General features: G+C 34.7%; 1 protein-coding gene and 1 long non-coding RNA gene across 6 annotated transcripts in view; one reads left to right on the top strand and one right to left on the bottom strand.

Moving 5' to 3' along the window:
- Positions 1–22,865, bottom strand: part of LOC136343332 (neurotrimin-like) — a 307,358-nt gene that overhangs the window by 97,362 nt on the left and 187,131 nt on the right. The gene's annotated exons all lie outside the window — the stretch shown is intronic.
- On the top strand, positions 17,014–19,655 carry LOC136343417 (uncharacterized). Its single transcript, XR_010732780.1, has 2 exons — positions 17,014–17,159; positions 19,359–19,655. It is a non-coding gene; the product is annotated as an uncharacterized lncRNA (long non-coding RNA).

The following is a 22,865-nucleotide window of genomic DNA, read 5'->3' as shown; positions in this document are numbered from 1 at the left end:
GTATCGGTAAACCAAACACCCTGTATAGGGTGGGGGTTTAAAAGTAAAAATGCCAATATTTTCAAAAATTATATCGGCAATAAAAACATCCAAAACCACGTCAACCATAATGTGATGGGGGAAGATGATTGAGTGTTTAATGAACTCATTACTCTCTGCAAAATGTACCCCAGCTACTAAAAATATTTTTTTATAGCACGGGCATTGTTATGACATATCGTTGTAAAGCATTTTCACTAACCTTTCAATGGTACCAAAGCTTCTGGAGTTCCGCACTCAAATGTATCCGATAATGCCTAAAATGCAACATCCACGACATCTGGTAGTAGAATCAAACGGTTTTCAATCGGGAAAAAGAAATAGACCTTTTAATTAATTCAAAGTTTGAGTGTAATTAAATCAAAGCGTGAGATTTGCCGTTTAATATTAATAATTTTTTATAATGTGCATTCGCAATATTATCCGTTTAAGTTTAAAAACGATATTCGCGTTCACGACACACATTAACACAAGTGTCTTGCGGAATTAACTCAGTAATTACTCGCTTTCTTAACTCTTCAATTGTTTCTGGTTGGGTTTTGGAAACTTCAGATGTGAAGTGCCCCAACAAAAAGAAATCTAAGGGCGTGAGATCCAGGTGGTCATTCTACTAGCTCTTCCCTTTCCAGTCGTCTTGCGGAGTAATTGTTAACCATCGTTAACTAACCTGTCGATGCTGCATCCTGTTGAAATCTTAGTAAATTTTCTTCCAGTTCTAATTCCCCATTTTCGCCCTGTTGATTCTCTAGCTGATGGATTATAAATGGTTCAATATGATTTGAGTTCTAAAGATGATTTCTAAAAGATCACGGTAGATATCACCATTCAAATTACCGTTAATAAACAAAGGTTCTATGATGGCATCTCCAAGGAACCCAGCCCAAAAATTTTATTTTTATGGATATTGAGTGCCTCATTAATTCATAATATGAGGTTTTAAATTACTTCCAATTCTACAATAGTGCCTATCGAAAGTACCATTCAAGTAAAATCTGGACTCATCACTAAAGCAAACGTTTTGCAGTAGTTAGGGCTGATTGCTAATCTAAGCTTGCATCACCTCGTAAAATTCAATTCGTCGGTTTGGATCATCTTCTCTCAATTCTTGATTAAGTTCATTTTTGTGTGCGTGAAATTTGTGTAATTTTAGAACCTTTGAGACCGACGCTGTTGATAGTCCAGTTTAACTAGATATTTGGTAGATAGACTATTATGGATTTTGGGAAAATTATCCGAGAACTTCGATTTTAGTAAGCTCATGGAATATCCTAGGTTGGTTTCTTGTTTGTTCGCCACAGAACCGGTTTCCGTATTAATTTTTTAACGTAAGAAGGACAAATGTTCGCTTCAGGATGTCACTGACCAAATATTTCCGTAGTACATAAAAGAAAACATTCCTCAGCACCATAAACAAAAACGACTTCAACCTATTCCGCAACTGAACAAGTTATGATTCGATTGAAAATTTGCGAAAAGAAGCACGAAGTGAAACTCAGATAATAAACAGGATTCGACGATTCACTGGGTAGGAAAACATTAACAAATACCGATGAAAGAAAAATACCCAATTTTTTACATTTAATATTATTATTAATTATTTGTGTTTAGGCCAGGGGCTTTTAGTCACTGCCTAACAGAAACGACTGCCTCACAAGGCACCCGAAGAGGTATCTCTTATTTTGCTGGTGTGAGTTATTGATTCGAAGGACCAGACGTTGATGCGTCAATTGATTGTAAACGGGGTTCAAGGGTTCAGGGAATACAAACTCCGTAGCACGAATTAAGTAATTTACTTTTACTATAGATATCACTCCAAGTTACACTACGATTTACAACTTTATATACACTTTTTATACATGTAGTTACAGAGTCGGTATTGGGTCGCCCGAGATCTGAGAATGACACGTATAAAGGTTGAAGGGTGTCTTGTAAAAGAGTTATGGAGTAGAGATTGAGGTAAAGTTGTGAGAGAGGTTTGATGGTATTCCGCTTCAGGGATCGAGCAGTGTCCAAGAAACGGGAGAGAGAGAGAGAGAGATTTCGCGAGCACTGGTTTAGAGTTAAGTTATATGAGAGAGATTTTGAGGGAGTCCGCGTTCAAGGATCGAGAGTGTCCACAAAACGGGAAGGAGCTTTCGCGAATATTGTCTTTGAGAGAATGAATTTTTGGGAGTCCGCGATTATTTGCGTCCCAGGGATGGTGGGGCTGGAGGGAGATTACCACGAAAAGATCTTGACCAATCCCAACTGACATCGCCCCCTAGTTCTGTGGAAAGTTTTTTCCTAAGAATCTTCACGGTCAAAACCCAGATGTGACTCTCTGGTTCCCTTGACAGATTTATCTGGTGCCCCCCATAAATCGGGACAGCGATAATTCAAGGAACCAGTGCCATCACGGTGGCCGGGTTTAAGCACGTGAGGGTAAGTGCTGTATCGCGGAGTGCAATGCAGCAGATGTATTAGGGATTGTTCCAACGTCTTTAGGGCCTAATTGGTACCTAGCGATAACGCTGATTTATGTTGGGTTTTTTCCTAACAATTTGATAACAACTTGCATCGATAACGTAAATATCACTTGTGCGCTTGCACGGACAACATTTCCAATACCTATTATAAAAAATTATTAAAATTGAGTCGTAAATCTTACATTTTGATTTATTTATAATAATACTTTGAATTCATTTTGAGTTCTATTACTTATTGAAAACCATTTAATTCTACGTCTATAGATGTTGCGTTTTAGGCATTATCGGATACAATCGAGGGCAGAATTCCAGAAGCTTTGATATCATTGAAAAGCTTATTGAAAATTCTCTATGACAATATGATGCAACTATGCCAGTGCTATTTATGAAAGTCTCTTGGGGTGGCTGCGGTGCATTTAATAGAAAGCGTTGAGTTCATCATACCCTCTATCACTTTCTCCCATCACATTATGGTGGACGTGTTTTTGGATTTTTCCATTGTCGGCACAATTTTCAAAATATTGGGGTTTATATTTTTAAAAAACCCACTCTGTATGTAATAGAAAGTGACATTTCTATGTGCCAAAATGATATTTGCAGATTTGACTAATGCTTGCGGGAAGGTGAAAGCAATATGCTGGAAACACGTAAATTTGAGGAACTGTTTAATGATAGGAGCCTCAATGTTTGCCGGCGCAAAAGTCCTACGTCGCAAATGTAATAAGGACTTGGCAGCTCGAAATTCATTTTGTCGCACTATTTCTATGGAATTATCTGCAAAGCAGGTCTCTGCTCAATGTTCTTCTCTTTTTAACAAAAGCTTTCATCGCCGTGTGCAAGAAGCCGTATTTACTTCAAAATTTGCAACTGAATAAATGTTTTTCAAATACATCGATAATTCAATCCTGTAGCTGAAATAGAAATGAAATCGTCCTGGATTAAAAGTAAATTTTATAAAATGAATCTATTACAAATATCTCGTTTGTAGAAAGTGCTGCAACACCCTTTTAATTTTCATAGACCCGATATTTAAAATAAATGCTTAAACACGTATAATTTTATTAAAAAAAAAAATCAATGCATTACTTTCGATATTCAAATGTTTCACGTCTATCCAGGTATCTCTACTAACTTTTTATTTTCCAATGGACAGGTACCCATTGTAGTATATCAAATGAAAGGTAATCCATTAAGGGATATAATAGTATAATCAGCACTAAAATTACATCTATAGTTTTCTTAATAAGAAGAACAAAGTCTAAATCGTAATTGTTATTAACAATTTTAATCTTTGCTTTCCAGATTGATAAATTGTTTTTATTTCAATTTAAAAAAAAGTAAAAAAATGACAATAGGGCGTAGCAAGTACAAATCGTCTTCAATGTAAACAATTTGATAGAAAATATTTTAGTTTTCATAGAATTCATTAATAGTTGAATTGAGTCGTTAGGGATGTACGACAATTCAGATTCCAAAAAATGGATTGTTTATCTGAGAAACAAAAAATGGAAATTTAATTTTTTTTGAATATGGAGATCGCAAAAGAACGTATGAAGAGATATGTCTCATATTAATGAGAAATATTTAAATCGACCTATTGATAGAAGCGTAATTTGTGGAATTAATTAAAAAAATTCAACGAAATGGAAATGTGAAAGCTGCTCCTAAATGTGGAAGCTTTCAAACAGCAACTTGTACGAATAAAGCACTAGACATTCCTTTATCTATTGCCGAAACACCCATAAAATCTATCAGAAAACATGCGGATGAATTTGATGTATCTGCAAAATCAGTAAGCAATTTTTTTAAATGGGATAAATGTCATCCATACAAATTTTTTCTTACCCAAATGTTGACACCTGAAAGGTTGGATGGCAGGATGGAATTTTGGGAATTGACGCAAGAAAAGGGCTTTTAGGATAATGACTTCTTTCTTAGAATTTTATTTGCGGATGATGCAATGTTGGGCTTAAATGGATCTATTCATCGACATGATTGTCGTTATTGGCACAAAGACAATCCTCATTATATGCGGATTCTGCTTACACAACATCCGCAAAAACTCTATGTATGTATGAATTTAATCAGTTATCAGTTTATTGGTCGATTTTTCATACAGGGGAACTTAAATAACGCATCATACTTGTAGTTATTGCAGAACGAAATAGTTCCTTCCATCAATCGCCTCAATTTTTCCTGGAGAAAATGGGGCACAAGTAGCCAATAATATTTGGTGCGATAAGATGGTGCACCACCACATTATATTATGGCTCTGAGAGGGTCTCTTGATGAGATTTTCCCTCGAAAATGGATCGATAGAAGAAGCGCAATAGAATTATCGACACGATCTCCAGATCCTACGCACCTCCATTTTTTTGTGAGGTCACTTAAAAGGTGTCATTTGCAAAAATAGACCGCAAAATTTAGATAATTTACATCTTAAAATTTCAATGTAATTAGAAGTAATAACGGAAGCAACACTGAATAATTACATAAAAGTGTTTGAGGAGCGACTGAGTCATTGCCCTTTTGCTACTGGAGTCCAATTTGAGTATTTATTGTAGGAATTTCAATTTTGTTTGATGTAATGGTGAGTTGCTTTATTTTGTATGTAATAATTGTATTTTTTAAGGAAATTGTACATCAAATTTTATTCTCAGTATATCGTTGTATCATTTATTGAATTACCTTTCATTTGTTACATTGCAATGGGTACCTTTCGGTTTGAGAATAAAGGGTAGTAGGGGTAGCTGGATAGTGGTGAAAAATTTTAACATGGAAAACAGTGCATTAAATACCTTTTTTGAAATAAAATTATATATGTTTACGCATTTTTTCTAAATATCAGGATATGAAAGGTGTAAACGTGTTGCAATACTTTTCACAAAAGCTATATATTGCGTGACATAGAAAAGAGAGAACCTTGGAAAAATGGTTTGATGTAAGTAATTTTCGGTATACATATTTGTTTATACAAATACTATTATAAAACGATCATTTTTCAATTATCTTCTTATATTCGTTTTCGCGTTATCAGGAATTTTAAGTAATTTTTTTGACTGTAAAATGTGTGATAAGACAAACTTGTGGGGCCAAAGTATTACTGATTGGCATACAATGATTCTACGAGGCGGGGGTGGCAAAGACGGTGTTTTTTCATTTGTCCAACATGTCTGGAAACAAAAGGTAACGAAAAGTCTACCAATTTAGCGAGTTTGGAAGAATTCAAATAGTGGATTTAGGAGAGACTAGTTTGCCATTCAGAGAAACTGCCACCACGTTAAATCGAAATTTAAACGCCATGAAGTGTTGTTGTCGGGCATAGTTTCAGGAGAGCAGTCATAAAAAAGAGAAGGTTCAGAAAGACAGCTAAGTACTTCAGAACTCTAAGATCGCTGTTTTAAACTTTTGACGTCCAGAAATAGCTTTGTCTAGTCGAGAGCGCTAACGGGCCACTGGTTTGCTGAATATTGACGGCTTATAAGGTAATAAATTATTTACCATCGGGTTAGAAGTGATGGTTTGACTTCTTAACGACCTAATATTGTGACATTTTTTACCGTTTCTCATCGAGACACTGGTGCAATAATACCTGGAATGGGATACTATAGTCTTCAGCGAGGAATCCAGGAGTCGTCTTGATATGTGTGATGATAGGAGAAGACTGCGAGGGCGACAAAATGAAAGGTTAGATATTCAATTTTCAGTATAGAGGCAATATGACCGCTCAAAGATACATCCAAAAAATCTTGAAACAGCTTCTTCTGCTCTATCTCAGAACATTCCGCAACTCAGTTTTTCAACGAGATATTGCACGACCACATGTGGTTGGGGTTACTTTCAAATTCTTCCTACAAAGTAAAATCTATTCGTTACCTTGGCCGCCTCGATCTCCAGAACTATCACCAATTGAACATGTCTAAAATATTGTAAGTACAAAGTTACGAAGTTTATCCTATCTCCCACAAATCCTAGAGGCGCTCTGTAATGCCGTACAGACAGTCTTATATGGGATCTCTCAAGAGGATATCGATTCCCATTGAGTCGATGCTTGGACTTGTCCAGAAGTGCATAAGACAATGCGGAGGGATCTCATATTATTAAATTCTTTTCGGGTTTCAATAAAAGACACTTTTTACTGGGTGTTCACTTTTCTATGCCACGCAGTATATGTAGGCATTTATTTTGCCTGACATCAAAAACGCCCTCCTTTGCGTCTCGGAAATATTGAAAATCAACCTAAATTGTAAAGGAATAAAAACCAGTCTAGACAGGAAAATCAATATCTAATTTACTGCTTTTAAGTAATCTTGAAAGGTATTTCAAACTCTAAAAGCACATAATATTTGATGTAATGTTGATCCTATTTGATGAACTCACATTGAGACTCATCCTACCCTTCGCAGTGATGTTTATTTAATAACTTAGGGCCAGTTTGAATATTTTTAGGGACAAGGGCACTTTACAACATTTATTATTAACGTTGTATTACAAGGAACACACCTGAGTGTGTATCTCTGAGTAAATCCACTCTGGAGACTATTTTATAGGTGATAATCTAAGTAAAATTCAAATTTGTTTACCATTAAGAACTTTATGTTCGATACAGGGGATTTTGCGCTTGGGCCACAGGTTAGAGGTATTACCATTTCGCATTTTCAAGAATGTGCAGGAGTCAATATGTAGGGCTCAAAGGGTCTCAAGTTTGATTCTTAATACTAATAAATAGCAATGTGAAGTTCGAAGGTAATTGAGAAAGCCTTTTGGCTGAAATTGAGTGTATAATTGTTACGGGGAAATAAAAATGACTTTTATTTGGTCGACGAACGATCTCAGCAAAAGTGTGATACATATTGTTAGCGAACTTTTGTTCTTCGAATTTTCCCGAATTTGGTCAAATACTAAAGAGAAATATGTCAATTTCATGCAAATATGTTCAGACGAATCAAAAATTATCCATGCAAGAACGATCGCGATAATTGAATCGAAATCCTGAAATTTGCCCTGTATTTAGTTTGATCCGGTTTTGATTTATGCTAGTTAAACATTTTTACGCCATTGCTACAAAAGTGATTGGTTTAAAAATATGCGATTTTTAACACGGAAAACATTACAATCTCCCAATTTGGCCTCGATTGTGTTTATTTTTTGATATTTAGAAAATGCGGATTTATTGCTCTAAAGAGCTTTAATATATTGGTTTTGATACGTCTTATCGACCTTAACTTCAACATTATGAATTAAAAATAAATAAAAATCAATCTTCTCGTCTTTCCCATTGAGCACATCCACGTTCTTCGTTGACATCTACTAAAATAAAATTAGCATTTATCCCCCCGAAATATTCCTTTTCCGACTTAAATTGGATTTGACGTCAATTTTCCTGTATAAAAGGATGTTTCCCTTAATGGTAAGAATTCCAGGATTTGGGGTCTCGCATTGAAAATGCGAATCAAAATAAATTCACTTTGTTTAAATAACTGAAGAATCGATACTTTTTCCTCCACACGAAAGCCTTCTATAGTGTTGTCTGTGAGTACCGTTGAAGTGCAAGTAGTTTAAAACTTTTCCAATCACCGACCATTACTCTTTCGACATAAACTTCTCAATGGCGGGTTTCTATAGCCAAGATTTCACAAAATATAGCAGAAGTAATAAAAGGTCCTATCACTCCTTTTATATTCCTCATATCCAGATAAAAGATATTGCCTCTAAAATACCGATCTCAACGCCATGAAAGATATTGCTATACAACTGCCATAATCGACATTTGCGAAGTAAATATTCTATCGAGGAGTATGTGACAAACACTCGATCTCGAATATATGGGATTGCGAAGTTGCTGTTGGGATCAATATTAAAACCCCGATAGAGACACACCACTAGTAGAGCAATAAATTCATATTGAATACAAAATCTCAGTCGAGGATTTAGCTAGCAAAGTTATCTCGGTATACATATTTTAAATAAAATTGCTTTATTGGACACCATTTGGCGTTGCTGTTCTAATTCACACCAGTGTTCGTATCCCGAAGGGTTTGCAGGGTAAGGAGAGTCCTGAAGGGTATATTTTTTATACCGGAGTTTGTCAGTTTGTTTAAAGAGAGCTGTAGTCTATTAAGATACCTTTTGTCAAATATTCTAAGAAATTAATCATATTATCAAGCTTTTTAATCTACGTTTGAAATTTTAAAAGAGCGTACTTCTATCCCTATTTCCTGTCAATTTCCGACTTAAAGAAGTCCAAATTGCCGAACCCATGAATTTATAGAATCGATTCTTTCTGGAATCATATAATTTCGACTTCATTGTCAGCACCTCTATGATATAATTTTTATATAAAGGAGAATATTTTTCGCTACGTCGGCTGTAAATTGGAATCCCACGACGTTCGTGCAAGCAATCCGCAAATTTCCATATTAAAGATATCCCAATTGGAGAAAACGAGATTTTCTAAAAATAATTCTTTTGGCACCACATATGGCTTTGGATCTATTGTCAGTGCAGCTAAGGTATAACCTTTGTACGAAATTGAATATTTTTCTCCACAATTGCTGCAAATTGGTGCATTTGAACACACTTGCAGGTATCCTGGAAATTTTCAACTTAGAGCTGTTCAAAACGGTAAAAGCAGAGTCTTTTATATGATCCATCCTTGGAGTCATACGTCAAATAATATAAAATAACAATAATGTAGGATTGTAATTAGTTATAGATCGTAGTTATTAACTTTAAATTGTATTAGTGAGGGGGCACGCGGACATTGATATCCCCTTAAAAGTACGCCCGTGGTAGGTATTAAGGGATAGACGAAAATTCCCAACCATTTGCTTTGTCGGTATTGGAATGCCCCACAATAGACTTTGTCGGCATTGAACTTCCTCGCAATAAACTTTGTCGGCCCCAGAATTGCAGTCTCAATTCCGTTTGACGAAATTGGCGGCGAAGGACCAATTCCTAGTTTAGGTATTACAGTTTAATGCGGCGGGTAGCGCAGTTTGCGTTAGCGGCACCCTAGCCACGGTACGCCTATGGTTTATCACCATAGGCTTTTTATATTTAAGGGAGTTGCAGAGTTTGTACAGGAGCTTTTTCTTCCCGTTAGTCTCTAACGACTTAGAAACTGTGTCCTCCTCAGTGTTGTCTTTTTTTTCATAGAACATCTTTCTATATCGACATCAGTATTAAAACCAGCGATGCTACAATAATAAAATAAAATATCTTTATATATACAGGGTGTCCTCGAATTACGTGGCCAAAATAATACCGCAGATTGTTTGAGTGAAAATAAGTCGATTTAACTAAACTTCCCTCAGTCCAAAAGTTGATAATTATGGAGCTGCAGGGTGTTAAAGTTGAAAAAAAAATCACATTTTCTTTAATATCTTTCGATTTCTTTGAGTTAATTTCACGAAATTTCATATTTGAGGGTGTTTTAGGATACGAAATTCAAATTTATTAACGATTTAGTTGTTTCTTCTAGGGGGCGTCACAAGCGACCATTAGGACACATTTAAATCTCTGTAACTTTTTCGTGTCACGGTGTATATTATTTTGGTATTTAAAAACCTTTTTCCCTACCTTTTATACTTAAAAAAGGTATACTTTATTGACGTCGCTAGAAGTAACGGTTTTGGAGAAAAACGCATAATTCTAATGCGCTGCATATTTGCGTTGGCGCTTTTAAGTAAATAACTCAGTTGGCTATGTTTTTAATTGACATTTTAACACTTGAATTTGTTTCTCAAATGTCAGTTTTTTTATTTAGCCCTCAGTTTTTCTTGTCAGTTCCGCTTCTTGTTCCTGTAAATATTCATAAGTATGGCCAATAAATTCACTTATTCTGAAATGGTGGATATGCTGTTAGTTTATGGACTTTGCCGTTGTAATAATCAAAATAATATCTGATTTTGAAAACTTATCGTTATACCTTTACTAATAATTATTTTTGAAAAACTTAATTTTTTTTAACGGAAAATAATTTTAAGGTAATTTGCATGCATCATCAGGCTTAGATGCATTTTTCTCCAAAACCGTTGCTTCTAGCGACGTCAATAAAGTATACCTTTTTTAAGTATAAAAGGTAGGGAAAAAGGTTTTTAAATACCAAAATAATATACACCGTGGCACGAAAAAGTTACAGAGATTTAAATGTGTCCCAATGGTCGCTTGTGGCGCCCCCTAGAAGAAACAACTAAATCGTTAATAAATTTGAATTTCGTATCCTAAAATACCCTCAAATATGAAATTTCGTGAAATTAACTCAAAGAAATCGAAAGATATTAAAGAAAATGTGATTTTTTTTTTCAACTTTAACACCCTGTAGCTCCATAATTATCAACTTTTGGACTGAGGGAAGTTTAGTTAAATCGACTTATTTTCACTCAAACAATCTGCGGTATTATTTTGGCCACGTAATTCGAGGACACCCTGTATAATCTATTGTGACAAGTTGAATTTAGTTGTCTGGCATCTACCACAGCTAGAAATCCAAATGATGGGGTGTTTATCTGAGAAGCGAACAATTGAAATTGCAATTTTTTGGAGCATGGAGATAGCAAATGAACTTAGAAAGAGATATCTCATATTTAATGAGAAATATCCAAAGCGACGTATTGATGAAAATGTAGTTTGTCGGATTAATAAAAAATTTCAACATATTGGAAGTGTAAAAGATGCTCCAAAATATGAGAGACCTCTAACGGCAACTGGTGGCGATAAAACATCAACTATTCTTTTATCTATCGATGAAGAGCCCATACAGTCTACATGCAAACTTGCGAATGAATTTGATGCATCTAAAAAATCAGCAAGTATCTGTTAAAAAGGAAAAAAAATTATTCATACAAAATTTCCCTTACTCAACAGTTGATGCGTGAATTTTGTGAATTGTTGCCACAAAAAGGCATTCAGGAAAACAAATTGTTTTCTAGTATTTTAGTTTCCGATAAAGCAACGTTCTGCATCGACATCATTTTCCCTGCTTGTCTACACACAATCCTCATTGAATCTAAACTCTGCATAGACAACATTAGCAAAAATTCAGTGTGTGGATGGATATAATCGCCCACCAGGATATCGATGTCTTGATCGATCTATTTTTTATAGAGGAAAATTTAAACAAACCATCACTCTTGCACTTGCTGATTTGTTGCAAAACTAAATAGTTTTATCAATCGCCGCAATTCTTCCTTCAGGAAATGGGGAACAAGTAGCCCATAATATTTAATTTCAACAAGATGGTGCACCACCATATCATGCCACGACTGCAAGAGAGTATCTTGAGATTTTCCCTAAGATGGGGGGATACTAAAGGCACAATAGAATGGCTGCCAAGATCTCCAAATCTTACGCTCTTCGATTTCTTTGTGGAGTAACTTAAAACTGCGTCTCCAAAAATAGACCACCAAATTTAGGTAATTTACGTCTTAGAGTTAAAACAGAATTAGAATTAATAATAAACGCAACACTGGATAATTAAGATTAACCTAAGCTCATTATATTCAATTTAAGATTATGATTAAGCATAAAAAAATTTGAGGAAAGACTGAGTCATTGCTAAATTGTTACTGGAGCCCAATTTAAGTATTAATTGCAAAAATTTGAATTTCGTTTGATGTAATAGTGAGTTGTTTTATTTTGAATTTAATAATTTTATTTTTGAAGGAAAGTGTAGATCTAATTTTAGTCATAAACATACCGTTGTGTCTCTTATTGAATTACCTTTCAGTTGATAATTACAATGAATACGTATCTACCATGTATACCGGTATGAAGTGAACGTCTGGATATAAATGTGTCGATATAGGGCATTTGCTGTAAACAAATCTTTTTTTTTTATTTGCTTGGTTGGTATGCTAACTGACAAACATATTTAGTACAAATCAAGTTCTTGAGCAAATAACAATATATTATTTCATTGTGCCAAAAATGTCGAATTTTGTACCACAAAATGATGATTTGCGGAAAACATTAATTTTTTGCTTTTACTTGAAGAAAATTGCTGCAGAGTCGCATCGAATGCTTGTCGAGGCATACGGTGATTATGCTTTATCAGAAGCAACATGCAAAAGATGTTTTCAACTATTCAGAAGTAACAATTTTGATGTGCAAAATGAAGAATGTGACAGACCACCAAAAAAATTTGAAGACACCGAACTGCAATCAATATTGGATGAAGATGACAATTTAAGTCAAAAGAAAATGGTAGAAATGGTAAATGTTGCACAACAAATAATTTTTGATCGTTTAAAAGCTATGGAAAAGATTCGAAAGCGTGGAAAATGGGTGCCGCATGAAATGAATGAAAGACAGATGAAGAACCGAAAAAACACCTGTGAAATTTTGCTTCAAAGGCACGAAAGAAAATCAGTTTTGCATCGAATTGTTACTGGAGATGAAAAATGGATTTATTTTCAAAATCCTAAACGGAAAAAATCATGGGTTGATTTGGGACAACCATCAACATCGACTGCAAAACCTGATCGATTCGGCAAGAAGGCAATACTGTGTGTTTGGTGGGATCAGAAAGGTGTGGTGCACCACGAGCTTTTAAAACCTGGTGAAACCGTTAATACTGTTCCCTATCGACAACAACTGATTAATTTAAACAATGGATTGATCGAAAAACGATGAGAATGAGCCAGAAGACACGGGAAGGTAATTTTGCTCCACGACAACGCACCTGCACAGAAAGCAACACCGGTTCAGGATACCATCAAAACACTTGGCTGGGAGTTGCTACCCCATCCGCCGTATTCACCAGACTTGGCTCCTTCGGAATATCATTTGTTTTCATCGATGGGACACGCATTGGCTGAGCGGCACTTCAATTCCTACGAAGAAGTAGAAAATTGGGTTCTAATTGGTTTGATGCCAAAGAGGCACATTTCTATTGGCGTGGTATCCATAAATTATCAGAAAGGTGATCAAAATGTGTAGAAAGCAATGGTCAATATTTTGAATATTTTTTTCTTTCCTTGTTAAAATTGGTGTTTTATGTTTACAAAATAGCGCTCATTTTGTATCAGTAGACCTGGTATTTGAAAATAGAAAATTAGTAGGGGTAGCTGGATAGGATTTTAGGAGTTAAAAGCCAAAAAAATGCATTAAATGACTTCTTTTAAATAAAATTATACTTGATATGCAATTTTAAACAATAGGTTTATAAGGGTTATAAACGTGTTGCAATACGTTTTATAAGCGTTCTACTACTCAGTATATTGTAAATTTCGTTAGTTTGAAAACGTTCATGATCAAGAATATCCAAAGAACGTCGTTTTTCTTAGCCTATATACGGTTTATTTTACAGTTCACCGGCAATGTAAACTGTGCATCTGCAATGTTTGAAATAAATTCCGGAAACAGGAGCAAAACGTTGACAAATATATGGCGAGATCGTCGTGCTTTTGCCTCGCTTCATTCCAAAAACTGCTCTATATTCCGCAACCTATTTACCGAATCAAGTATATTTGCTTCTGCATGTCTTATTTAAAATATTGCCGGGATTTTTGCAAAGGGGTTGGTTATGTGGGGTTTTTGTTTTCGTTAAAATGGCCATTCAGACACCAGATTTTTCAAAATGTCTCAGATACGATCCTTTGTTCGAGGTATTAAATTTTTATGCGAACATGCGGCAAAGTGGGGTGAAAATGATTTACCGCTCACACGCGAGAAATGCGGGTAGGTGGTCTGAACATCGAAAGTCGCAAATAACTTCCTTAGTTACCATCAAGTAAATGCGATTAAATGGGGAATGCAGGACGAACCAAAACTAATGCAACATTTATATTATTTCACTTCAACGGAAAACATTTCTATAACAATTCAAGAACTTAAAAATAATCAATATTATACGTTAAAGTTTAACTCGAGCGTTTATTCTTTAATGGGGTTCTGTGGGCTGAATGTGACACAACCACAATCCATTTTTTATTTTTTGGGAAATATTGTTTCATATATGAATAGGCATCGTCGGAGTGGTGGAATTGCACATTATTCTGAATTAAAATTGAAAATAATAGGTTCGGAAAAATAAATAAAATAATACTCAAGGCTCGAACGAATTCCCTTGGCAGCATATCGGCCACAAATATGTCATCGTCTTCAGAACCTAGGGAAAACGAGTCGAGAAACGAAAATATAGAGTAAACTAAAATGGATGAGACGTGAATATATATTTTTTTTATTAATTATAGTGCCTCAACATCCACGATCACTGGCACTTGGTACATCAGATATTTATACAATAATATTATTTGTTAATATCGTTTAGTTACTATCTACGTGAATCCGGAATATTGATCTTAGATAAGTCTGTACATATCTATAGATTTTAAATACTTTATAAGTTCATGTTGTTTATCTGAGATGGTTAGGTTTTCTTGGAGATCTTCACTAATATTGTGTATAGCTCTTCTAGTATTGAATTGAGGACAGTTAATTAAAATGTGTTGAACCGTGAGGACTATATTATTGCAGTGGGCACGATGTGGTGGGTTTTTTTCTTTCCATCAGATATCCATGGATGATTCTCGTATGTCCTATTCGGAGTCTTTTGATTATAGTGGTGTCCTTTCTGTTCATGCGTGAGATTTTGGATATCAGGATAAGAGGTTCAATTCGCGAAAGTTTAATTTTAGATGAACTCCAATAGTTTTGCCATTTCTTTCTAATTATCTCTGTAAAAAAATTTCTAAGGTTCCGTAGCAGCTGAACTTGTACGACCGGAAGTTCCAAGTTTAAGGTCTCTTTGGCAGCCACGTCAGCTTTTTCATTTCCAGGTATACCGATGTGAGAGGGCGTCCAGACAAGGTGAATGCTGTTACCGTTGGAGAGGTGAACATTTAAAGTGTGTCAAACACTCTGCAATTCTTCTTTTCCATCGATGAGGAATGACTTTTTTTTGGGCATAATCGTTCATTCCAAGATATCGATAAGAGGTGCTGTTAAACGCTTATCTGTTACTTCTCATCCGTTAATAGCCTTTTAGCAGAAATTTATTAGTTGGAGTGTTTTTTGTCAGACCCGTAAGGGCATGTTTTTTCTGCTATCGGATAATTCCAAGAAGATCTGCGATTGATTTATTCAGTTAGCCCTGCAATTATGCTAAAAACGCAGATGCCTTCCCCATGTGTTTTGGAATGACAAATGCCAGATTGCAGTACCACAAATTAGTCCCTCCCGCCCTGCTTCTGACCTGGAATTTTCCAGAATTCACATGGGAAGAACGTCACTATTACAAAACATTCACAACATACACATCGCGACCAATCAACATGACACCTTACCCCATTTTACTAATATTCTAAGATATACCACCTTATAGTGATTAAGGATTATTGCATTTATAGATCCATTAATTTAATATCTAATAATTATTAAATGATGTTTTAACCGACATTGTTATTAATTAAACAATTAATATCAGTTGGTTTTGGTTAATTTGACCAGCGAACGAAACAGATGCTACTCGATCATTATTCCTAATCGATTCTCTTTCTAACCCTGCATACTGCTTATAAAGTTGATTTACTTCATCAGGTAATTTTTTAATTATTCAAATTAGACTTAAAAAAGTCAATGAAAAACTTAAGTCTAAATACCAATATTGAATTTCAATTTAAACTCCTAAAATACCCCAACCATCACTAAAATAAATATAGAAATTCACAAAACAAGTTGAAATGCCATGGACTACTTATTACCGAACAAATACACTAAACCACTGTGTACCGCAACATAACAACAACCATACTGACCATTCGCCCACTCAACATTAGGAATTCCTTATAAGATTTTAAGTTCACACCATCCGGTTTATTAAGTCTCAGATCCTGTTCACATTACGCAGGCAAATGCGTTTAGTCCCACGCATTGTTGGACAATATATGGCCCTTCACATAAAAGAAAGGACCTTTTGAGTGTCCTGTCCAAAGTAAAAAACTGCCGATAGGCGCGAACCAAAACTTTGTTCCCCGACTGAAAGACCAAGATATATAAGTTGCGATTTACAGTTAAACCTTTCTGCCCGCTTTCTCCCTCGCTTAGGATATGGCCTGAGGCTGCAAACAAAAAGCTTTCCAATTCCATATTTCTATTCACTATTTTTCCGAGAATGAATATGTTTCTTAATCAATTGTTGACATTTAACTTTGTGTTGGGGATAATAAGATGAGAAACCCCTCAGTTCACTGATTGATATACAAGGGCTTAATGAAGTAAAAGTTTTCCATGGGTTGGTAATGGCTCAATTCTCGGTATAACGGGTATTCAAACGAAAACTTCAATTTAGTTCCATTATTATATTTTTGGACAGTATCGAAACATTTCAACGAGAACAGCACTCAAATATAGTTTTTAATACGAATTTGAACACAGATAAATAAAAACACGCAATACTTTTAATTTACTGGGGCTGAGTGGTCCTCCATCTGGAAGTTTCTAGGCGTTAACACGACTTTTTAAACGGTACAATATGGCTTGCCCACATATTCACTGAATACCTCACACGCGAATAACAACTTGCTTTGCTCATTCGTGTTTCTTCTTTTTCCATTGAAATTCGTGGGACGTCCACGAATGTGGGTCTCTATTCGTGTCTTGAAAACTATGACACGGAAAAAGAAGAAATTTGGGTATTATACTGAAATGAAGGTATGTATCGATTAAAAAATGTTCGTGAATAATGTTTTATACCGAAATTTTACAGTTTTTTAGATATTTAGAGTTTTCCAAAAAAATAAGAGTTGGAGTTATTAATGTAGTTTTTACTAATTTTCAAATTTCAGTTTCAATCATTTCATAACTAACAACAGACTTGTTTTTTTCTGTAAAGTGTTCTGACAGATCCGCTAGTTTTAAAATGACCCATGATGCGTCTGAGGACTTTTGGTGATGGCTTTGTTTTTTGTAGATATCGACTACCAAATGTATGACATGTTCTCGTTAATATTTTCTTATATTCACCATAAATAACAAATGTATTGAGAAAATCTCATTTGTATAATTTACGGGTACTGCTATAAAACTTAACATTGAAAAGTACTTTTTTTAAATAAAATGGATATGGCTAGGTTCAAGTATCGACAATTAAGTAGTACTTATTTTGAATGTTAAATGTTTATTTATAGAAAAAATAGGGGATTCCTATTTACGAAATGAGAGTTTTTGACACTTTTTAAATTAAAATTTTGAACTATCTTTTTGAACATCCTGCATGAAAAAACATGATTTAACTTATTAATCCAAATACAGGAACGCATTTTGGACAATAGCGCAAAATATTACAAAATGCTTAGCCATTTGCGAGTTGTTGGAAAATACAGTAACAGCTGCGACCGTCATTTATTTTAGAAAATTCTATATATCTCGAAAACCATAAAATTTTGGTATAGAATATTATACATGAAAAATGTTGATTCCGCAGAATCGCAATTTGATATAACATATGAGGTATTCTATTTAAAATAAATGGGCTGATCCTCAGTTAAGGTATAATCGGAAGTGGTATTTTCACGACAATATTTTTAATCAGCATATCACCTCCCCTTTAGTATGATTTAAACATTTTCCTAGTCACAATTTTCAAGATACGGATATAGGGCCATATTATTGGGACATTCAGCATAATCTAAGAGTTCTTAATAGACATTTATCACTTAATGCCCTCATGCAAGTATATCCTACGTGGTAAATGCATTTTTTATCCCGATGGACACATACTGCTGACCATACATTCAGACCACAGAAAAGTTCTCAATAACCCATGAAAATGACAAATTACAGTGGAGAATCCAAAATATCTCCAATAAAGTCTATGGATGAACTAATACTGTTATATTATTGGATTGAGGCATTTAAAATTAGATGATCCATTACGACAATCACAATACCTATTCATGTTCTCGACAATTTTGTTATAAACTTGATTCTTCGCCACGGCACTATTATAATTAATATTTAGATGGAAATACATCATACAAGATTATGTTTTTCCTTCGAGTCATACGCTTTGTCTGTTTGTTGTTCTTGTTTGTGTTGTCTCTGTTCCAATGTCGAGAGAGTTTACTTCTGGTTGCACTTAAAAACAAAATAACCACATAAATCTCAGCGAGCAACTTCAGTGAAATTTACTAGTCGAAGGGACCGAAGAAATGAGCCTCACGAGGATTTCGCCGTGGTATTTTGACGGCGCTAACGCAAGAGAGGTAGTAGACAAATTTCATATATTAATTCGACTTGGTCTATTTACCAGGTCAAGTGACTTTTACAAACACTTACCCACAATCATCTCGCAAACATCATCCTCAAACCGCAGTTTCAAAACTTTCTTAAAAGCAGGTCAAACATTCTCAAAGTTCTCTGAAAACCCGAATATGAGCTACGCCTGGTACTTAACGTATAGGTCCAAGTTTTAATCAAGTACCTCATAAACCGTAGGAGCTGTAAGACAAATACTAACATATTTCTCAAACTTAGCTTCGTTATTGAGTACAAATATGAGAACCATACAATGGAAGTGACGAATTTTTTTTCCACATGTATATTATGATATAACTAACTATGTTTAAAGCTGTGATTAATTACATTATTTATCATAAAGATTTCAATACCTCTAGTTAATGCATCAAATTCAACCAAAATTGGTATACATATTCAGTTGTAGCAGTAGTGCAATTCATAAGATTTTATACATAACGCCGTGCGTTAAACACAAGATGTGTTAAAACCAGAAACTAAACCATACATTTAGGGTATTGGAAACATGTTATTCTAGCAAGGCAAACCACGGCCATATATTGCTCGAATAACTATGGCTTTTCTATGACACTGCAACATTAATTTACTTCCTAGGCCTCCACGCTCTCCTGATCTTTCTCCCATGGAACACGTATGGAACATGATAGGAAGAAGAATTTCTACACCAGAGAACCCATCATGTACTCTAGCAGAGTTCTTGTGTACATCAAAAGGACATTGTCCATTTGCTCAAAAGTATGTTCAGCTTAGTTTCTACCCATTTAAACTCCTAAACTGGTTATACACATTATTAAAATGTTAAAGACTTTCTTTCTGGACATCGATTACCTAGAAAGTTGAAACATTTATTTTGTTTAGTGTTGTCAATATATTTATAAATATTCATTAAAATGCATACGTGCAATATTTTTCCATGTTGCAATCTTTATGATAAGTAGTATATTTAGTTACCTTAGAATAACATTTTATATTAAATCCCGGCGTTTCCACAGTATAAACTATTACTTTTCCTGCATATTAAACCATTAAAAATATTTATGTGTGCCAGGAAAACTTGAGATATATTTACAACTTCAAAGTTTTGGAAATTTTCCAACCTTGAGTCCGCAAATCTTCCATCTGAAAGATTATTGAAAGCTGGGTAAAAATATCTTCTTTATGCTGAAATATTTAATTTCTTTCTAATAAAAAGCACTGGAGTACTGATAGCAGCAACCTGAATAACGAAAAATAAATACAAAGACTAATTTTAAATTATTGGTGCTCAGTGATCCACCCACATGCAGGTTTTTAAGCTTTAATCGGGATTTATGCCTATGCTTTGCCCACACATTTGCTAAATATCATGGCCGCCAAGTTAATTTACTCAGTCGTGTAATCTAATTCTAACCGATTTTTCATTTTTCATAACATCTGCGAAGTTTTCATCTAGAATTGCTGGATATAGCTAAAAAGTGTTGATTATACCCTATTAGCGTTATAAAGGAAGAAATAATCTGAGGATTTTCCAGACCATGAGGACAGAACTAGTTAGTCCCTTAATAAAGTGCCGCCCAAGGATCATTAAAGCCACATTTCACGCCTCCAGACACAACGTCCTTAAAAACCGGTTAATCTTTGCCTCCTGGACTGGAAGCTTAAATTTTCTAATTCTTTTCCGTAAAACCTCCTGGATGTTCCCCGAGTGATTTATAACGTTAGCGAGAAACTTTCTTATAGGCAGGCCTGAAAGGTGTCACCACCATTTCAACTTAGTATTTATTCTTTACATTTTTCACTGCCTGCATGACTATTACTCTTTGAAGAAACTACCAAACACCACTGCGTTTTCCTCAAGAATAGTATAATTCGCAACGCTTTTATTTCATTGTGGTCTTTTGGACGTGAAAAGCAGGAAATGAAGTATGGCGAAATCATCCATCTTGCTGCATTCGAGGTCCAAACTTAACAAGCACACAAACTTCGATTCAAATTTGCCCAAGAGTAATTTGTTGAGCCATGTTATCAATCAGCTCAGTAACAGTTACAGTGAATGGTGAGGAACCATAGGGAGTAGATTGACATCTAGGTGAAAATTGTTAATAGTTATGGAAATTCGCTAGTGGCATTGATACCTTTTAGCTTGAAAGGCAGACTGTTTAAATTACATTAACATATTTTGGTGGTGTCTGAGATGCAGTAATATTTGTAATCAATTTTTCCTTTCGCTGTCGTGAATTTAATGCTGAGCAATAAAATGATATTCCTTGGAGAAACTTTAATTAACAATTATAGGTAAGGAAGTTTCTTCATAAATTTAAGGCGAAAGCAAAAATCGTAAAATACCGATGGACGTCGATAAGACTGCAATTTATGAGAGGTAGTTGGATGCTCGGGCAGTATCTAAAGTTTCCAGAACTTGGGCAATATATCGAAAGTTTTCTCGTATAACGGTTCAGAACCATATAATATTCCTATACCCTTAGCTGTTATATGCGTCGTTTCAAAGGATATTCCATATTTCACTAGTTGCCATCTAAGCATGATAGATAATGGCCGATAAATAGATAGAAACCTTTAGGTAATATTGAACATTCCAGCCTGATATAGCGAAGAAACTATTTGAAAGTCCTTAACGTAAAAATGAAGTTCACGAAATCGGGATTGCATAAAGTGCAGACAAGAATCAGGTTTATAAGTGCAATGCGCGTGTTTGAATCTCCCTTAGCTCCCTTTTACTCCTAACCATCTCCCATGTGACATGATCGTGAGATCGAATTTTATTTAGTTCTGAATCTACCCAACAGGATGTCCGTTTCTGGAGGTCACCCATGTAGATTTCGGTAATCATGAGATCCTTTAAGTTGGCGCAAAATTGCCCAATTGCCATTTCAAGAATGTGTCGTTTTAAAACGTCAAAAATTTTATAACTTTCGGAAGTATTCGAAGAAACTCAAATTTGGAAAAATTCAGATTTAATATACAGAGTGTTTCTTTTTGGAGTGCCCACCATTGCTATTTTTGAAACGGTGAGAGCTTCAACTGCATTTAAATTAGACAAAGTTGGAACCTTATGAACCTGATTACGGAAACCGTTACAAGGTTGCCACATTTCCAGTAGTTTCTTAGATATATGGAAAAATAGTAAAGTGGCTCAAAACTTGAATCCCTTGTATTTCGTGAACTGTTTATGACAGACAAGAAGTTTAAATTACAAAGTTTCACAACTTTTTATTCTTTACAAAACGACATATCCAACGTCATTGTACAGGTTTTAGTAACTAAGTAATTGATATCAACTTCATTATTTTACATAGGGACCTGAAATTTTTATTTAAGACTTTGAAAGCGCTTTTTGTTCCTGACAGATCCATATACAATTTGTTTACATTTATTAACGTTTCAACCTGAATAATTCATCATCAGACTATTTTTTATTTATCTTTTTAAATTACACTACATACTCTGCTTTCTTGTTAATCTAATTTTTTCTTGAAGACAATATGAATTCTGCAAGTTTTTTAGAACTATTAAAAAATGAATTAACCGATGCGATTGATGATCTTCCACTATTATACGCACATAACATGTATTTTCAACTTGATGGAGGTCCTATTCATAACGCGAGAATTGTTCGGGAATGGTTAAATACAAACTTTCCTAACCAATGGATCGGACGGAATAGTCCATTAATACAATGGCCACCCAGATCGCCCGATCTGACCCCATTAGATTTTTTTTGTGGGTACTCTTGGGCAAAAAGTATATAAAAACCGCCCCAGAAATAGAGAAGAACTGTGCATGAGGGTGAGACGCGCCTGTGAAGAGATAACTCCCCTATCTTTTAGGAAAGTAATGCGGAATACTAGAAGAAGATACGAGAAATGTATCCAGTTAAACGGTGGCTTAATCGAAGCAAACGCTTTTTAAAATCAAGTAAATATCTTTTTGTTATAATTTTTTCCACATAAAATGATTGAATATTTTACACGGGTCTCCTGCTGTAAAGTGGATCAAATTTAATTGTTCAATAACTTTTTTATTAATCAATATTTTTGAACAAAATTTGAGATACAACCATGTTGAAATATTCTAAAGATATTATTATAGTTAAATTTAAAA

Source organism: Euwallacea fornicatus, chromosome 14, assembly GCF_040115645.1.
Source record: "Euwallacea fornicatus isolate EFF26 chromosome 14, ASM4011564v1, whole genome shotgun sequence".
Lineage (NCBI taxonomy): Eukaryota > Metazoa > Arthropoda > Insecta > Coleoptera > Curculionidae > Euwallacea > Euwallacea fornicatus.
This window is presented reverse-complemented; position numbering and strand designations above follow the sequence as displayed.